Source organism: Orussus abietinus, unplaced genomic scaffold (genome assembly GCF_000612105.2).
Source record: "Orussus abietinus isolate OABI.00-Male unplaced genomic scaffold, Oabi_2.0 scaffold30, whole genome shotgun sequence".
Classification (NCBI taxonomy): domain Eukaryota; kingdom Metazoa; phylum Arthropoda; class Insecta; order Hymenoptera; family Orussidae; genus Orussus; species Orussus abietinus.
The window spans coordinates 862,024-878,553 of NW_019394276.1; the positions used below are offsets into that span (position 1 = coordinate 862,024).

General features: G+C 45.8%; 2 protein-coding genes across 4 annotated transcripts in view; one reads left to right on the top strand and one right to left on the bottom strand.

Annotated features, from left to right (window-relative positions):
• Positions 1 to 16,530, bottom strand: part of LOC105701601 — a 79,995-nt gene that overhangs the window by 49,161 nt on the left and 14,304 nt on the right. The window lies entirely within an intron of this gene.
• LOC105701735 (trichohyalin) overlaps positions 1 to 16,530 on the top strand; it is a 43,076-nt gene that overhangs the window by 18,761 nt on the left and 7,785 nt on the right. The window contains exon 1 of one of the 3 annotated variants that reach the window (XM_012428749.2): positions 16,241 to 16,428. The exons of the other annotated variants lie outside the window; for them this stretch is intronic. The gene's annotated coding sequence lies outside the window, so the exon portion shown is untranslated. Of the gene's footprint in view, positions 1 to 16,240; positions 16,429 to 16,530 lie in introns of those variants that run through there. 3 annotated transcript variants of the gene reach the window in all.

Sequence of the window (16,530 nt, forward strand, 5' to 3'; positions counted from 1 at the left end):
TTTTCGGGATGGTTTGGTGCAGTTGGTGCGCCGACTCGAAGAACTTCTTCGTTTATATCAGGGATTTAATGAATTGTTTATGTACCTGTAGTAAAAGAGAGGATATTTCTGTAAATATTGCCCTACGATTTAGATCACTTTCAACGTATCCTCGGATACTTAAGGTGATGTGAAAGTGACATCGAAGAGGTTTCGTTTATAAAACTTCTCTCCCAACTCGATTTACCGAATACTTTGAAACTTTACTACGTGAATAGGGATACTATAAGGAAGGTCCTGAAACTCCTGAAATTTCAATTCTTTTCAAATTTGTTTATAGGTATTTTAAAAATAGTTAATAAAAAATGAAATTTCCCGAGTTTCAGGACCTACCTTAGGGTCTCCATATTCACGTTTTAAAGTATGAAACGATTTGAGACACCCAGTTCGTAGAAAAGTTTTATGAACGATTGAGCTTTCGGATGCCACTTTCACATCCCCTTAAGGTGATGTGAAAGTGGCGTCGAAGAGGTTTTGTTTATAAAACTTTTCTCCCAACTCGGTTTACCGAATAGTTTGAAACTTTACAACGTGAATAGGGAGACTATAAGGAAGGTCCTGAAACTCATGAAATTTCAATTCTTTTCAAATTTGTTTATAGGTATTTTAAAAATAGTTTATAAAAAATGAAATTTCGCGAGTTTCAGGACCTACCTTAGGGTCTCCATATTCACGTTTTAAAGTATGAAACGATTTGAGACACCCAGTTCGTAGAAAAGTTTTATGAACGATTGAGCTTTCGGATGCCACTTTCACATCCCCTTAAGGTGATGTGAAAGTGGCGTCGAAGAGGTTTTGTTTATAAAACTTTTCTCCCAACTCGGTTTACCGAATAGTTTGAAACTTTACAACGTGAATAGGGAGACTATAAGGAAGGTCCTGAAACTCATGAAATTTCAATTCTTTTCAAATTTGTTTATAGGTATTTTAAAAATAGTTTATAAAAAATGAAATCTCCCGAATTGTAGGACCTACCTTAGGGTCTCCATATTCACGTTTTAAAGTATGAAACGATTTGAGACACCCAGTTTTACGAAAAGTTTTATGAACGATTGAACTTTCGGATGCCACTTTCACATCCCTTTAAATTGCTGGAAGCATTTTTATCCAGGGAGTGTAATGAAATAGTGATAGTTATTTATGGTTAAGACGCAGGATGGAAGTGCATAAAGGTAGGAGGATTTTATGGTAGGGGAGGGAAACACGACTGGAAATTTTATCCTTTTCCGTGTCTGATGGAAATCTGTTTCCGAGGGGTCGTACGAGGCAGGGCGAATAAATAGGAATTGCTCGGCAAGAGTAATTGACTGCAGTCTCGGGTGCACCTGGAAATTCTCACGTGGCACATTATTAACGCGAATTTCCGCGGTGCTTCTATTCTCCACGATCGAGCGATTAACTTTTCCCGTCGTCGCGTGCCGTCGAGGGAAACGGCCCGACGAGTCGAAACGGCTTTAAGGCTCGTCGCTCCGACGAAGCCGTTAAGCGTCCGTTAATACTTTATTTATAGGGGAAAGTTAAGGATTTAGGGTAACTGGAATAACCCAGGAGATTCTTCGCAGGACCCTCTCGAAGCCCATATGAAGAGGCGATTAATTCTCACCATACTTTCAGGGATAAATTAAAAAAAAAAGGAAAAAAAAACAATCCAAATAAGCAAAATAATTAAACCCGTTGTATTTCACCGATGTAAAGATTATATAGAGGAGGTTGATCATTATTTCGTATTTATCGGGTGAGATTCATGGGGCATTGCGCGGAGCTTTAATGGTGCGCATGACTTCGAGCAAACTATTTGTTAGAAATAAGTGACGTTAATTATAAACTACGGGTATAAACGAGCCTACGGAGAGGAGATTAACTTGTAACTGGAGTGGATTACAATTCTTTGATATTAATGTCTGCAGTCTAAGCTGTAGATATTAAAGAATTGGACACCATTGAAGGTTCTATTGTCTTTCCAACGATTCGATGTAAATAGGAAATAATTACCATGGTTGACTTGCATTATTTTTTTGTTATATTCATGGTAGCAGTGATGATATAACGATTCATTCAACTTTTTGGTATATTTATCATTCAAAAAGGGAAGAAGCAGTAAGAATTAATCGCGTGAAATTTACGCGGCCCCTTAAGTCCGCGGCGGATACTTTATTTGTCGTTCGATGTCGGGGAAATTTATCGATTTAGGATAAGTGTCTTGGAATAATCGAGGATATTCTTCGCGGGAGTTAAACGGCTGCAGAGGGCCGATATTAAGCAAAGACTAACAACGTTTCTCCTCCATCGACGCGAGCGTGTAATCCGGTGCCTTATATACACCGCCGTCGCGAAATCGGTGTGCCGTTGTGGACGTGCCTTAATCCTCTCCGGTGGCAAAGCCATTTGATCGATCGCGTTCAAATTTGCAGGAAATCTTGCATTTGCGTGAGTTTAGACCCAATCGGCTTTCGGGATTAATTCCGCCAGCAGTTTGGAAGCGCTCCGCGAGGCCTCTAAAGGCCGAATCGGACACATCCGTCCCGCGTCAGTGACGCATCCGTGCACTGATGGACGTCTTCTTAGACATCGCGATATGGAAACGTCGATATCAAAATGATATCACCTTCTTCAGGGGACAAGAAAGTCCTTATGGCGGCGATATCCTTGTCATTCTTATCGAAATCAGGTAAAAAAAATGGCAAGGGTAGTCGAGTTTGAAAGAGGGATCTTAAAAAGGGCATCCGGTATGTCAGAAGTATCGTCGAAATTCAATTTCGTTTCTTAGAATGATACGATTGATGAGTTCTGATCTTGAAAATAGTGAATACGGATTTTTATCTGGCTTTGTTAAGACACGTATACGGCCCGGACGTGTTTGAATCGACGTGGAAAAAGCGACGAACAGCGTTAATTTTTAATTGAAAATTACGGGACGAGTGATAACGCGGCTGGACGTGATAACGAGCCTTGCGTGTCGGGGAGCCTGGAATTGTTTTAATCCTCGAAAGCATCGGCCGGGGTTTAATTAAAAAAAATGGAATTAAACGGCGATACAATTCCGTGATCGGGCATACACGAGGAATCGACGATGGCGTTCGATCGCGGCCTTTCCGGCGCGGTTTGCGGCCTTTCCGGTGCGTTTCGTGGCGGCCTCGAATTTCGACGGTGCCTGCAATCAATATCGAATGATACTCGGTGGAATAATTCCGCGAGCGAGTGAATTTAACGAGCGGGGAATTTATTATTCAGGGAGCTGCGTGCCCGGTCGCGGGACTGACCGCAGACGCACGGCTCACGCACGCGGTTTCCGCGACGACGAGGCATGTGTCGGTAAACATATTCATTGCATAAATGCAAGGGCAACGCCATTTGTCAGAAGTCGGGCGGAAAAAGAAAAGCATTTGTTACGGGCCGCATGAATAAGCAATCGATTCCTCTTCGAGGCGCCTCGAAGTGCCTCCTCGACTCGCCGGCGAAATACTCGAGTGGTAATTCTTTACTCGCAAGTGATTCTCCATCCCCAAAAAATTCTCATCTCTTCGAAAACTACCCTCCACCCCTCGTCGAGATACCGGAATAAAATCACTCCCGACGGAAATCGCGTCCGATATTTTTTCCAGAATTTTTAGAACCCCTCTTCGTGGAGATAGAAAAGGGGTAGAAGCGCTTTTGAATGACCTCAGATTATTTTTAAATATTTTCTAATTATGTATCTTGTCAGTTTTGGTGTCTCCCAGTTATCTAGTTTACCTTATTAGCTCGTGATAAAACGGCGGTTTGGATATCACCGCGATTTCGGGGGTGCAACGTCGGCGGGTAATTTTTCTTTCCTATTTTTTTTAATCCTTTTCTTTTCCCGCTTTACGCCGCCCAAACCGCGTGACCGCAGGTTCATGCGCCGCATCCCTCGCCGCTAATTGGTTACCGGTAATTGCCTTAGCGCATAATGGGAAGCCCTGATTTTCGCTTTGTGTCACAGAGCAGCAAATTGGAGCACGGGTAAGTGCCTTCTCGCGATGGGGTGGCCGGCCATGCCTCGCGTAACGTAACGAGTCTTGCACCCATGCGCCCCGTGTACCTGGAGTAATTATGCACCCCTATGCGTCTATGCACTCTCACCTGGGAAGGTGAAAATGGGTACAGGGAAAATGGCCCTCTTCGACTCGACGCCTAACGTAACGTAACGAGTCTTTCGTCCATGAACCCTGCGTCTGGGAGAAATGATGCACCCTTGAGTGTCTGTATGCACCGACCTATGCACTTAAACCTGGGAAGGAGAAAGTGTGTGCAGGAAAAGTGGCTCTTTTTGGCCTGGCCGTGATATTTAACGTAAAGTAATGAATCTTCCGCACATGAATCCTACCTGTCTGCGAAATTATGCACCCTTGAGTTTCTGTATGCACCGACCTATGCACTTAAACCTGGGAAGGAGAAAATGTGTGCAGGAAAAGTGGCCCTTTCTCGGTCTGACCGTGATATTTAACGTAACGTAACGAGTCATTCATCTCATGAACTCCACTTATCTGCGAAATTATGCACCCTCGTGTGTCCGTATGCACCGACCTATGCACTTAAACCTGGGGAGGAGAAAATGTGTGGAGGAAAAGTGGCCCTTTCTCGGCCTGGCTGTGATATTCAACGCAACGTAACGAGTTCTTCGTGCAGCCTATATACCCGTGAGTTTCTCAATGCACCCTTGTGCATCCGTATGCACTTGCCTATGCACCCTCACCTGGCAGGGTTTTAAAATATGCACAGGGAAAGTGGCACATCTCGACCAGACGGCGACGCTATAAGGTGCTGGGGTTGCACCCATGCATCAAAAAAATTGGGCATCTCTGTAATCACTTTGCACCTGTCCATGCCTCCTCTGATAAGGTGAAAACGGAAAGAAAAGAAGCCTCTTCCCGGCTCGCCATATTCGAGGAGAGTAATCCTTTCGGAAAGGACAGGAAAATCGGAGGAAAATGTGCGGAATTCCTCGAGAACTCTCGGCTCACCTATTCGCTCGATCGGTCCCATATCGAACCCGGAATTCCCGTCCGGCATTCCGCAGATCGGATTACTTCCGCGCTTGTCTGGCCGTAGACAAACCGCGAACGAGGATCCGACAAAGGAGCGGCCGAAATCGCCGGCGAAAACGGGGATATACGAGCTCGCCATGCCTACCGTTCCCGTGAATTATTCCGCAGGGGTAGCTCGCAAAATTCCGGACATGCCGCGGCGCGAGTGAATTCTGCCAGACGGGTGTCTTAGATTTTGCATGACTTCGTACCACGTGTACATCCACGTGTATTTATGTATCCCTTAGTAGAGGGTGCACGTCTTGCGCAAAAAGAAGAAGGGAGGTGAGGCACGTACGGCGAAGATTGAGGGTGCAAATGATTTCTCACCAGACAAATTGCAGCCAGGTGGTTTTCAAGAGGGTGTTTCTCGCCCCCTCCTTTCGGACAATTTCTCACGTAGAATACAAAAAAAAAAAAGAAACGTCCCTTAAGAAGACAAAAATTCGATATTCAAATTCTGGAGTAGCTCTCGTCAGTTTTCCAAAGTGTCAAAGGCAATTCGCGTAGAAAGGCAGAATTTTTCGGGAACGTAAACAGGCGTTAGAGCAGGATTCTCGTATATGAGGAATACTTTCGAACGACGCAATTCTACCTAAGGTCTCCGATATGGACGGAACTCTGCGATTTTTTCTTTTATCCTCTCGGCCGGAATTTTACCGCCAGCTTGATTAGCGATCGATAACTCGGCGAAGCCTGTAAATCAGCTGGAAAGCCATAACACCCGGCCGTGATGAACTCGACGCCCCATTCCGCCGACTTTACTGCCAGATTTATGTTGGCAGTAGCACTCGACCACTTGACCCGACGACCACGTGGAGTGCCACCGACCCCGGCAACTATCAACGTCAGTTCGAGCAACTTTAATTAACGTCCAAGGAAACTAACCGAATAAATTCCCCCGGATTTGCGGGTGCTCCCGCGTTACGGGGCTCGTTAAAACTCGTGATGCCACCCGCAATTAGGCTCCGCCATTACCGGATATCCCGCCGAATGTGCAGAGGACGCATCGGACAGTTCCCTAGAATCGTGGTCGAAATCCAGCAACCCCTTAAGATCGTCCAGGAAACTTAGGCAATTCCGTATCGCTTTCCCTTTCGCGTCTTATCTCCCCTCGAACTTCGAGGTGTCGCTTTAACCCTTTCATTACGGCAGTCCACTTCGCCAGACAATCGCCACTGACAATGAACGCGACACCCGCCTCCTAAACAACCCCTCCCTGGCTGTCTTTTGTACCTACACTTTTCTAAGTGTTGCATAACAATTGCTCTGTCGTACTATTCCATTATTAAATCTCCAAATAGACGTCTTAACCATAAACTTTTAAGAAATTAAGTTATCCCTATAGCTGGTCTCTTCGTCTCGTCTCGATGGCCAAACTACGTAACGTACGTTCAAAATGTACTTTCAGGATGATTCATTCGATACGAGTCGATGCAATCGAAAGATTGCAAATGTGGCAGAATTTCTTACCGACTAAAGTCGGCGCTCGTAACGAAAGGGTTAATCCACCGCTCTTACCACCCCCTCCCAAACAGAAGGAAATAGAAATATCGGCTTTATTTACAAATCCTTCATTATTTTATACCGTGTTTTATTTAACAGGGCGTCGATTTACTGCATTTCTTTCTTTAACAATATGGGGGGGTGTCGTTTCGAATGGAGATACGGAGAGGGTTGAGGGATTCGGTGTGTCTTTTCTGAACCGTTGAATTTATTAGGGATTTTTTCTTTCTCTATTTCTCTTTTGTTTCTTGGATCCTTTTCGATGAATCATCCCGTAGTTTAAGACGGGGTCCCAGGTGGTGGTTCTTGAAGGGTTGCAACCCCTTCTGCATTCCACGTGCGTCGGGGCGAGGCTATGGGCCCACGTTGGCGAGCCCGTAAATAGGAGTGCAACGACGGGGACGCGAATTCCCGCCGAATTCCGAGCCTCTCCCTAGGGATAGGAGGGCAGGGGAGGTAAAAGGGGCCTCGAGGTTCCAGGTCCTCGAAATTAATGCCAGCCCCCGTTACGAGAGCCCGGGGTGCAGGCTCCTCTGCCGCACCCTGTCCCTCCCATAAAGACGGAAAATCGCTTCGCTCGGCAGGGCTCACTTCGAGGTGGCCCCTTGGATATGGGAAGGAACCGGCAAGTGTTTGTAACCTCGGATCGGATTTTTCCTCTTTCCTATTCCTCCTCCTTTTCTAACTCGTCCTGACCCTCCTTCTGCGCAGGAACACCCCCGTCCAGGAGGAGGGGGTCGGATGGCTACAGGAGATCGCCTTGTTCCTTTCCAAGGTTGCTTCTTCAGGAGCTTCGTCTGGGTTGATACCAACCCCTGATAAGCGCCCTTTGTCAGGAAGTTTGCCTTCTGATAGAGACCATTTCGAAATTAGGAAAAGGGTGTTCCCGTAGAGGTTTTAACCCCTCTTTGAACCTTCCTTTTTTCCATCCCTTCACTCTGTGTTCTAAATTCCTTCTTATTCTACTAAGTAGGAATTAAGGCCTCTTAGGTTATTTTTCATTATCATTTTTTTTTCAAGCTTTCAACGTGGAGGCCTCGATTGTATCGAAGTTAGATTTCTTTATGTTATCAGAAAATATATTTAAGGCTTGTGATTAGAGGCTCCAAGGAGGGTAGGGTTTTCAGTCTGGTTGATCTGGAGATGACGAGCACGGGGTATAATGCAGCTTTCCTTTTTACTCCGGTTTCCACCCTCTTGCTCGGTGTGAACGCCACCCCCGTTATCGATACGTCACCTGAGAGAGCGATGCACGGCTGAATGGCTATAGTGGATCCTTCTCTTGTCCCACCTTTGAGATTACTCTTGAGGGAGGACGGACGTAGTCTCGGCTAAAAATAGTTCCCCTGGGAGGAAAATCCTCCCCGAGGTTAGTAACATTTCCTCCCTCTAAACACCCCCGAGTTCGCGTGGAACCTTTTTCAGACAATGCAACCCTCAAGAAAAAAAAAAAAAAAAATGAAACAGGGTGGAGTCCCGGCCCCGGCATCGAGAAGAGTTGGATCATTTTATCCCGGTAATCCCAATAATTTCTACTTGTTGCGGTACCAGGCAACAGTAATTACACCGACATACCCCGACTTAACCCGAGTTTCCGTGTTTGAGTTAACAAGTCGGGAATACGGTGCGATTAATTAAATAACGATAGTTTCGAAGGAAACCGAACCCCTGGGGAAAAGCACGCTTGCGACTCCGAAGGTACATACGTATACATGTATATACATATATATACACATATATATATATGTATAAAGTTAACCTCAAACTTTTTCAAAAAGGTCCCTACCGAGTACATACGCGAAGTTTCGGTTTTTTCGAGCTCGCCGAGGTGCAAAGTTCGCAGCTCCCCTCCTATTACATCAAGCGAAGTGCCGGAAAGTTCCGGCAGAATAAAGTTCCCGGCGTAAAACTCATTTTCAACACACCCTGCCTCGAGTTCCATCCCTCCACCTTGAACCTCCGCATTCGGCGCGACACAATTTCGACCGATCAATTCTCGCTGCATACGATAACAAAATCGACTTATTTCCCACGCTCACCATCAGAGTCCTAAATCACTTGTAATTAAAAAGACAAAAACTTGTGTAATAAATTCATGAAACGTGGATGCTAAGTTTCATTCAGGACCCGGCATACAAAATGTATAATACCCTCGCAGAGGCACTCGATCGCAGATATTTATTAATTTTGCAAGCTAGTTGACAAAAACATCTCCGCTCAGATATAAAGATTCGAAACTCGCCTGTACTTTTGCAAACATCGTGTGCTGATTATTAAATTATCAAATTCATATTTTATATTCAAGCAGTCTTAACAGTATTTCTACCGGAGAAAAAAAAAAATATATATATATTTCTGTAAGTATTTTTATATGCATGGTCAAGTACAGGGGGGGGGGATTATTTTTACGTGGAAAATTGGCGGAGAGGCCAAACGACGAAACAGGAAATTATGGAAAATATTACACTTAGGTGTCGGGAATGTTTTCCGGGTCTTTTCGGGGCGTCCATTGGGGTGATTAACGCCAGGGGCGCATTCGCGAAGGGGCTTATCCGGGGCACCCCTTCGTACCGGGTGGTTCTAATTATTTTGCTTGCTCACTCGCGACTAACCCGATAACCGGGGCTGCAACATTCCGCCTGGCGCGGCCCTGATATTAATGCATTAATTTATAATCGTCCTCGTAATTTGCCGAGGACGTAGTATCGCGGCGATAATGCCCCTCCGGGTTCTGGGCCCCTCCACCGACCCCCTGTACACGTGAATCCCGGTCCTTTCGTAATTCCAGGGGCGTCAAATGTAAGCTTTACCATAAATCTGTAAAAGGAGATTAACTCGGTTTGCTGCACCGTTCATGTTCTCGAATCATAGCGCGGTTTAATGCTTATTAGAGCAATGGCTCGTACGCAATGGAGCCACTTTTCGAGTGCACTGCATCTAATCGGAGAGGTTGAATCGTAATCGTTTAATCTCGGCTTAATTCCCACGGGTTGGTGAAAAAAAAATAGAGAAAAAAGTGTTTGAAATAATTGAAGAAAGGAAGTTCGTCAATAAACGTCCTATTTAAAGCTTCCTTCTATTTCTTTTCCTTTTTTTATTCAAGGATTCGATCGACCAAAAAATCACCACGCAATAAGTGCGGCAATTCCGGGTGGTTCCTTTATCGGCGCATTGATTTATAATCGTCCTCGCCGTAATTACCGGACGCAATATCGGGGTATTAATTATTACCGATTATTTCCCCCGCGGTCGTCCCTTCTTTCGTGCCTCCGCAAGTTTGACAATTTTCCGCGTGGCAACTAATTACTGGAGGATGGTTAATTTCCTGAGCCTCGTCGATCGGATCTCCGAAATACTCCTTTAAGCCCCCTGCCTCCCCCTTCCTCTTCCAATCCCAATTGATTCCTCTTCAGTTCGACAATCTCCACTTCGTTCCCCTTTATGTCTATCCCCGGATTCGCTCCTTTCGTCTATTCAACTTTTTAATCGATAATTAACGCTCTAAAGTATTACTGAAAAATGGCATATCACTCTCTCGTTGTTAAAAATGCAACTCGTATCGACCGCGACCTACCTCAAGCTCTCCGTGGGATTTTTCCGGACATAAAACGCCGAATGTTAATTTCAATTTCAAATCGAATGTCGACCGGGCGCGATTCCTTGATTTTCCGGAACGCCGAGCCAGTTGCGCCATTTTATTATTCACTCTTTATTTTTTATCGGTTCGTCCGGGCGTTTTCGTGAAAAGTTCGGTGATATGTCTCTCTTTTTTCCGAGAATGTCTGGTTTGATGTTGCGGCCATTGATAAAAATTCTGATTATACGGCGCCTAGAAGTATTCCATATTCGCGGATTTATGACGTTTATTTCGCGACCGGGGGTGGTCTCGGGGGCGGAAGCTGGCATTAACGATAACACGTGTACTCCCCGATGATAATGCGAGGCAATGGACCAGGTGTATATATCACTGGGGTTGGAATAATTTGCGCCAGGTTGAGTGGGAGTTATGGCCACTGTCGAGTTGGCGCGTTATCAGTGACCCGAGGGTAAATTCGACACACTCGAAACGCGAGGGGTCCCCCCAGAAATTTCGATTTTTGAAGTGAGACAATAATTCCTCGGGATTCCAGATAATCCTTGTACACCGCAGGACTATTTCCCTCTTATCGACTACCGTCGTCACGTGCTATCTAGTTGTTCCACAAGCACCCCGTACAAATTTACAAAGGTTCAAACCAGTATTCTCTCTCTCATTTTTTTTTTTAACGAGACAGGAGCCATGTATTAATTCCCGGCGGGTTTTTCGACATTGTTGATCCACCCTGGATTTTTATTCCAGCATGCGATATCTCTCGAAGGAAGATTCGCTAAATAGAAAAGAAAGAAAAATTATCCGCAAGCTCAAGACAAGATTGCAGATCGACACGTGGGAGGTCTAAAAAAATGGATAAAATGTTAATCAGGGCCCAGGGTCGACTCGTTACCTTCAAGTGACATAACAATTGTTTAGATTTAACGCTTGGCAGCTCCGAAAGAAAGTGTCGAAAATAGAATCAATGGCCAGGGTCAACTCGTTACCCCCAAGTGCGTGACATAACTTCCGGAAGTCCCCTGATAAGTGACCGCAAAAGCTTGCGACTTGAAGGGTCCACTTCGGGCTTGATTTCTCCCAGCCTCCCCAAACTTGCTCCCCTAACGAGGGGGTCCTTGGAAACCCTTTACCCGTTAGTTTTCCGCAAACTCGAGCACCCCCGCGAAGGATCCGCGATAAAGCGCGATAACGACCCCGTAAGGGGACTCCTCCACGAAGTGGGCGAAAAGTCCGGTTGCATCCCCGGAAGCTTCGATAGCGAGGATCGTCAGAGCTTCCCCGTGTATCGTGGATATCGGAGCACGCATAATGCGTGTATAAAAGCTCGGGTGTATATATAAATTTATCCGAGGGGTGCGTCGCCGATATTGGCGGTGCGAGGCACTCTCTATCATCCCCTGAACTCCAATCGCGAGCGATATATTTATTATTTCCTCCATACCCATTTTCCTCCACTCTCCGTATTTATTTTCATCGAAGCTTTGGACTTTCGATCGGCATTAGATTTTACGGAGAGTATTATAAACTTGCTCCATCCGCGAGGTATTGACTTACCGTATTTATTTTTATCACTCGTCTCTCCTCCATTCTGCACTTTTTATAGAGGGTTTCGATCTTCATCCATCATTAGATATAAAGGATGATATAAACCATGGTTTCTTCCACCCTTCGGCACGAATGCTCGCCGAGAGGAATACAGGCTTAAAAAATCATATTAATTATTTATGACGTCATTTCCAGTCTGGAGTTGTTTGACAGGTACCGTTGCGGATTCTGTGTCATTTTCAGGCTAATTACGGAGTAATGGAGGCCGTTGGCCCTGTTTGCCTCCGTTTCGTATTTTATTCACGGTCTTCAAAAGGCCTCCGGAGCAAAGGTGTGCCCAGGTGGGTGTCACCCCGGGGTGAAAAGCCCCCGCTGTTTATCGCCATGTTAAATCCCGGACTTGTCGCCTCTTCCCTTAAGAATATTTAATGCCGCCCGGGTGGACGTCCGAGGGCGCCGATATTTCGCCACCCCTGGCGCCGCCCGATGCAACAGGCGTTCGTAAAGCTTCCAAAGTCGGTCTAGAGAGCTTTCGGATTGCCATCCTAACTGGCAGCCACTCGCCAGAAGGAGTCCTAATGGAGAGAAAGAAATGGGCGAAAGGATGGAGAAAAGGAGCAACTCGCACCCTCTTCGCGACGCCACATTAACCGCGAGTAAAATGTACTCATACGTCTTATCCAAACGATCAGACCAAACGTCCCTTTTAATAAGCCTTGATAAGCAACAAAGCAACCATTATGCCCAGCTAAGAAACTTTAAACCTTTACACTTATCATCTAAAAAATGAGACGGTACCTCCCTGTCATTGATAAGCCTTGATCGGTAACGTCGCTATGCCTGATATCTTTGAAACTCCTTAAAGTAGGGGTTGCTTCGAAAATATCTTTTGAAAGAAGTTAAACTACGACGTCGGTCGCCGAGGAAAATCCGAGAAAACAGATCGGCCACGAAATAGAGTATACTCGAAGGGGAAAAGCTCGACTTCGAAGAAGAGGACCCATAACTCCACCTCCACCGGGGGAGGGCAAGGGGAACCACCCCCACGAATGGACCTGGACTCTTTCCGCGTCATTTCCCAGGCTCAAACTTCCTTCCCACCCCTCAAGATATCGATATCATTCGATAGAAAATCTCAAATCACACGTGAGCGCGCATAGGCTGCCCTTATCAATAGTCCCTGCGTGCCGGCGAGGGGTGTGTCGCCCTCGGTGTGGCAAAATGCAAGATGCATTATGCAGAACGAGTGTAAATGCATAAGCGTGTCAAAACGCGGGGGGAATAAATCCCGAGGGAATTCTGGGATGCAATTCCGCGTCTTTCAGATGTGCCGGAATTTTTTTCACCTTCTTCTTCATTTCTATTCTTTTTTTTCTTTATTTTTTTTTTCTACATTTTCATAGATATCTTCTGTAGTTGCAATTCCTTCGCTCGGACTTTCTAGCTGATTCTGGAACGGGGACGTCTAGAGGAGAGAAGAGGAAAAAGGAAGGAAGAAGGAAAATCAAGGAAACGAGAGACGGCCCCGTAAAGGGGTGGCCTTCGCGGTCGAGCTCGTTTGCAATTGGAACAGGGATGGACTAATTTTCTCTCCCTATCCCGAAGGAGAGTTGATTCTCCCGCCGCGATAGCTACCGCGATAGCTACCCGCGCCCGAGGGCACTCGAGATGAGCGCGGAAGAGAGGCGGAAAAAACGGAGGCGGGGGCGAGATAGATGGACTTGGAAGGGCGAAAGCGATCGGAGAGGCAAAGGAAAAGACAAAGGCAAAAGGAAGCTCCGAGTGCTTGCCGGCGAACTTTTACGCGATACACCGGACGCGATTTAATGGCCCTTATCAGGCGCCCCGTATCACCGTCGAATCCGATTTACAGAAATCAAGGAAAGGGGCAGGATATGTGCTGCATAGGTTCAACGTGGATTCTCATGGAACGAAAAAAAAAAAAAAAATCAAGGAACAGAATAAATTAAGTATAGACTGTAGAAATAAAATAAGTCGGAGCATGCGCATTGGAAATGGAGATTCTAAGTTAATGAGAATTATTATCAATCACTCATAATTTTTCTTACTTATTCCTACATGAATGCGATATTGCTTGTTTTCAACTCTGAGGAAAAAAAAACAGAGGAAAGTATTCCGCACGTCGAAAGGGATTTCTGTATTAATACGTAAGCTTCACCCTGCCCTGATATAAGAAGTTCCACTTAAAAATAATGATAAAATAATGTCGTTTACCGGAAATGACATTTCCCGCGGATAATCGGATTCTGCTTTCATCCCCTTCGCTGGGATGCAAATGAAGTCAAGGGAAGGAGTTCATGCTGCGTTATCACTTCTCCGGTTTTTAATGGAACGAGATGAACCGTTAATTAGATCACTTCGTCCCGTTTCCTGGATTGATAAGAAAAGAATATAATGAAAAAAATGTAAAATCGGGACCCCGCGAGAAGGCGCCTTCTTTATCCAGCTGCGTTTCGAGTTGAATAAACAAATGGAAACGCGTCCACGCAAACACCTTTGTGCAGGTGCCGATTGCGTTATCGATAAGCCGTGGCTCGGTCGTAATCAAAATGAGGCTAAAAAATTTGAAATACCATTGTTGGAGCCTACTGGAGCGACGGATTTCATTTTCCCTTCGGCCTCGTACATTCATTTACGGAGAGATCACAACTGATAATGATAGAGATAATCACCCGGAAATAAGCGCGATTGATAAGAGGCCTTTTGCGCTATCAGCCACCACGAGGCCATCCTTGTATACCATGCGTGCATTTAATTTCTCAACGTTAACTCCACTTGTCAGTCTTGACTTCTGTGGCGACAATAGATTCGTGACAAGAAATCTAGATCCGTTGTAGATAATAAAAAGAAAAGAAAACAATTGACTTGGTATTACGTATAGGAGTCAATCCACTTCTCGCTCATGACTTGTTTCTAATTGAAGAGAAGCTCCGGCCGTCCAATTTCGCTCTTCAAAGGAAATGCATTTCACAACTGGATCGTTCGTTATATATCTTTGATGTGAAACATCTAATGGCAAGTTATTGCATGTAACTTCACACGTTACGAGATTGGCCCGATTCGGATTGCGAAATCCTTTTTTTTTTTTTTATAATTAGTTACTACTTACATTTGCCTTGGCGTTAATTTTTGGCGTTAGTTATTAAAACCCACAGAGAAAGAAAAACAACCACGAACCGAAAACAAAACAATTCGATATCCTTTACGTCTTATCTGACGGTCTCGGAAAAACTGAGTTATCATCGCTTCTTCGTAAATGAGAAATCCCTTTCTGAACCGTGCACTTTAAAGCTGGCTCGAGAATGTATAAGTAGGAAATCCGCAAAAATCTTAAATTTTAACACGAAAGACATGACAATTTTCCTGAATTCCATATCATATCACTATGCTGAAAATCAAGAAATTCAGAGGTTCAAAACTACGCCTACATATGGATGTCGGTTATCAGTGAACCCAGAGGAAGCCCCGTATCTAGGGACCCGAGGGATCGGTCGATTCCCTAGTCTCCCCCCAGAGGCAATCGAGGCGTTATCACGGGTGAGGGAAGCGGGGGTAACGAGGGGGAAAATTGCGTGAAAATAAGTCAGAGGAAGGGTCCAAATCGCGGGGGTTAAAGAGCCCCCGGAAGAGGGCACAGGGCGCGAATCGTTGGATGTCCTTTTTTGCCCTTTTCCCTATTTTTCTATTCCCCCTCGCCTCCCCCTTTTATTACGCTCGGCGGGCGGTGCATCATCGGAAAAACGTACCTCGTGGCCGCGGCTTAATTAAAATGTCCCCGCGCAGTTTAATCTCCCGACCTAGGCCGGACGGAGGCGACGTCACGGGAGGAAAACCGGGGGCATTTCCCCCCCTTTTCCCCTCGCCTTTGAGAGGGGGGTGGAAGGCGGAATTGACGGCAATTAACGATTAATTATCCGCGGGTTTCGCGAGTCGGGCTACTTCCCTCCTTGAGCACGGCGTTTCGTAATCGCCGTGTCAATTAATCGAGCCTGAGGGAAACTCGAAGGGGGATTTCAAAGGGGCCGACACCTAGGGGTGTAGAAAAGTGACAGGTGGAGAGAAGAGGATTTTTTCCAATTTGTTTTTCTTTTTTATGCAATTTTTAATCTATCTCTTATGGGGATGGAAGTGGAAATCGGAAAATTCGGAAGACTCCGTCAGCTGTTCCGAATACGACCCCGTATTTTTATTATTATTATTGTATATCTAGTATCTGTAGTGATCTTTATGGCCTCGATTGGGTGTCACGGTGGAGTAGGTCATGGTTCCAACGTTTGGGAAGGGAAATGGGAAATTTTTGGAGGGGGGCTCGGTCACCATCCGAGAGCCGACCTCGGCCGTCGACGTTTAACCTTGGTCGGCTGGTAAATTCGCGGTCAAAGAGTGCGGGACTCGCCAAGAAGTGGGGGAGAGAGGGAGATGAAAGCGATCGAGAGAGACGGTTGGCGGACAGGGGTCAGACGGATGCTGCGAGTGCATCTCGACTGCATCGCCTCGATGCAGCCGCGGCATTTCGTGCGAGTGCTCTCGGCCGCGTGAGTCGGACAGTGTGTCAAGTTCGCTCCCGATCGGTCACACGGCCGTGCTATCGACGGATGACAGGTCGCATTGACAGTTATACTGACAGGAGATCCTCAGTCGTACTGATAACACACACGTGGACCGGATCGGCGTAACACGGTGAGAAGCGAACAGTGAACGTCTCTGACGCGGACTCTAATGTCGCCTATATCGGCCGGATCGAATTTCATTTTTATCTGATAAGGTTCCGTCAATGGGAAT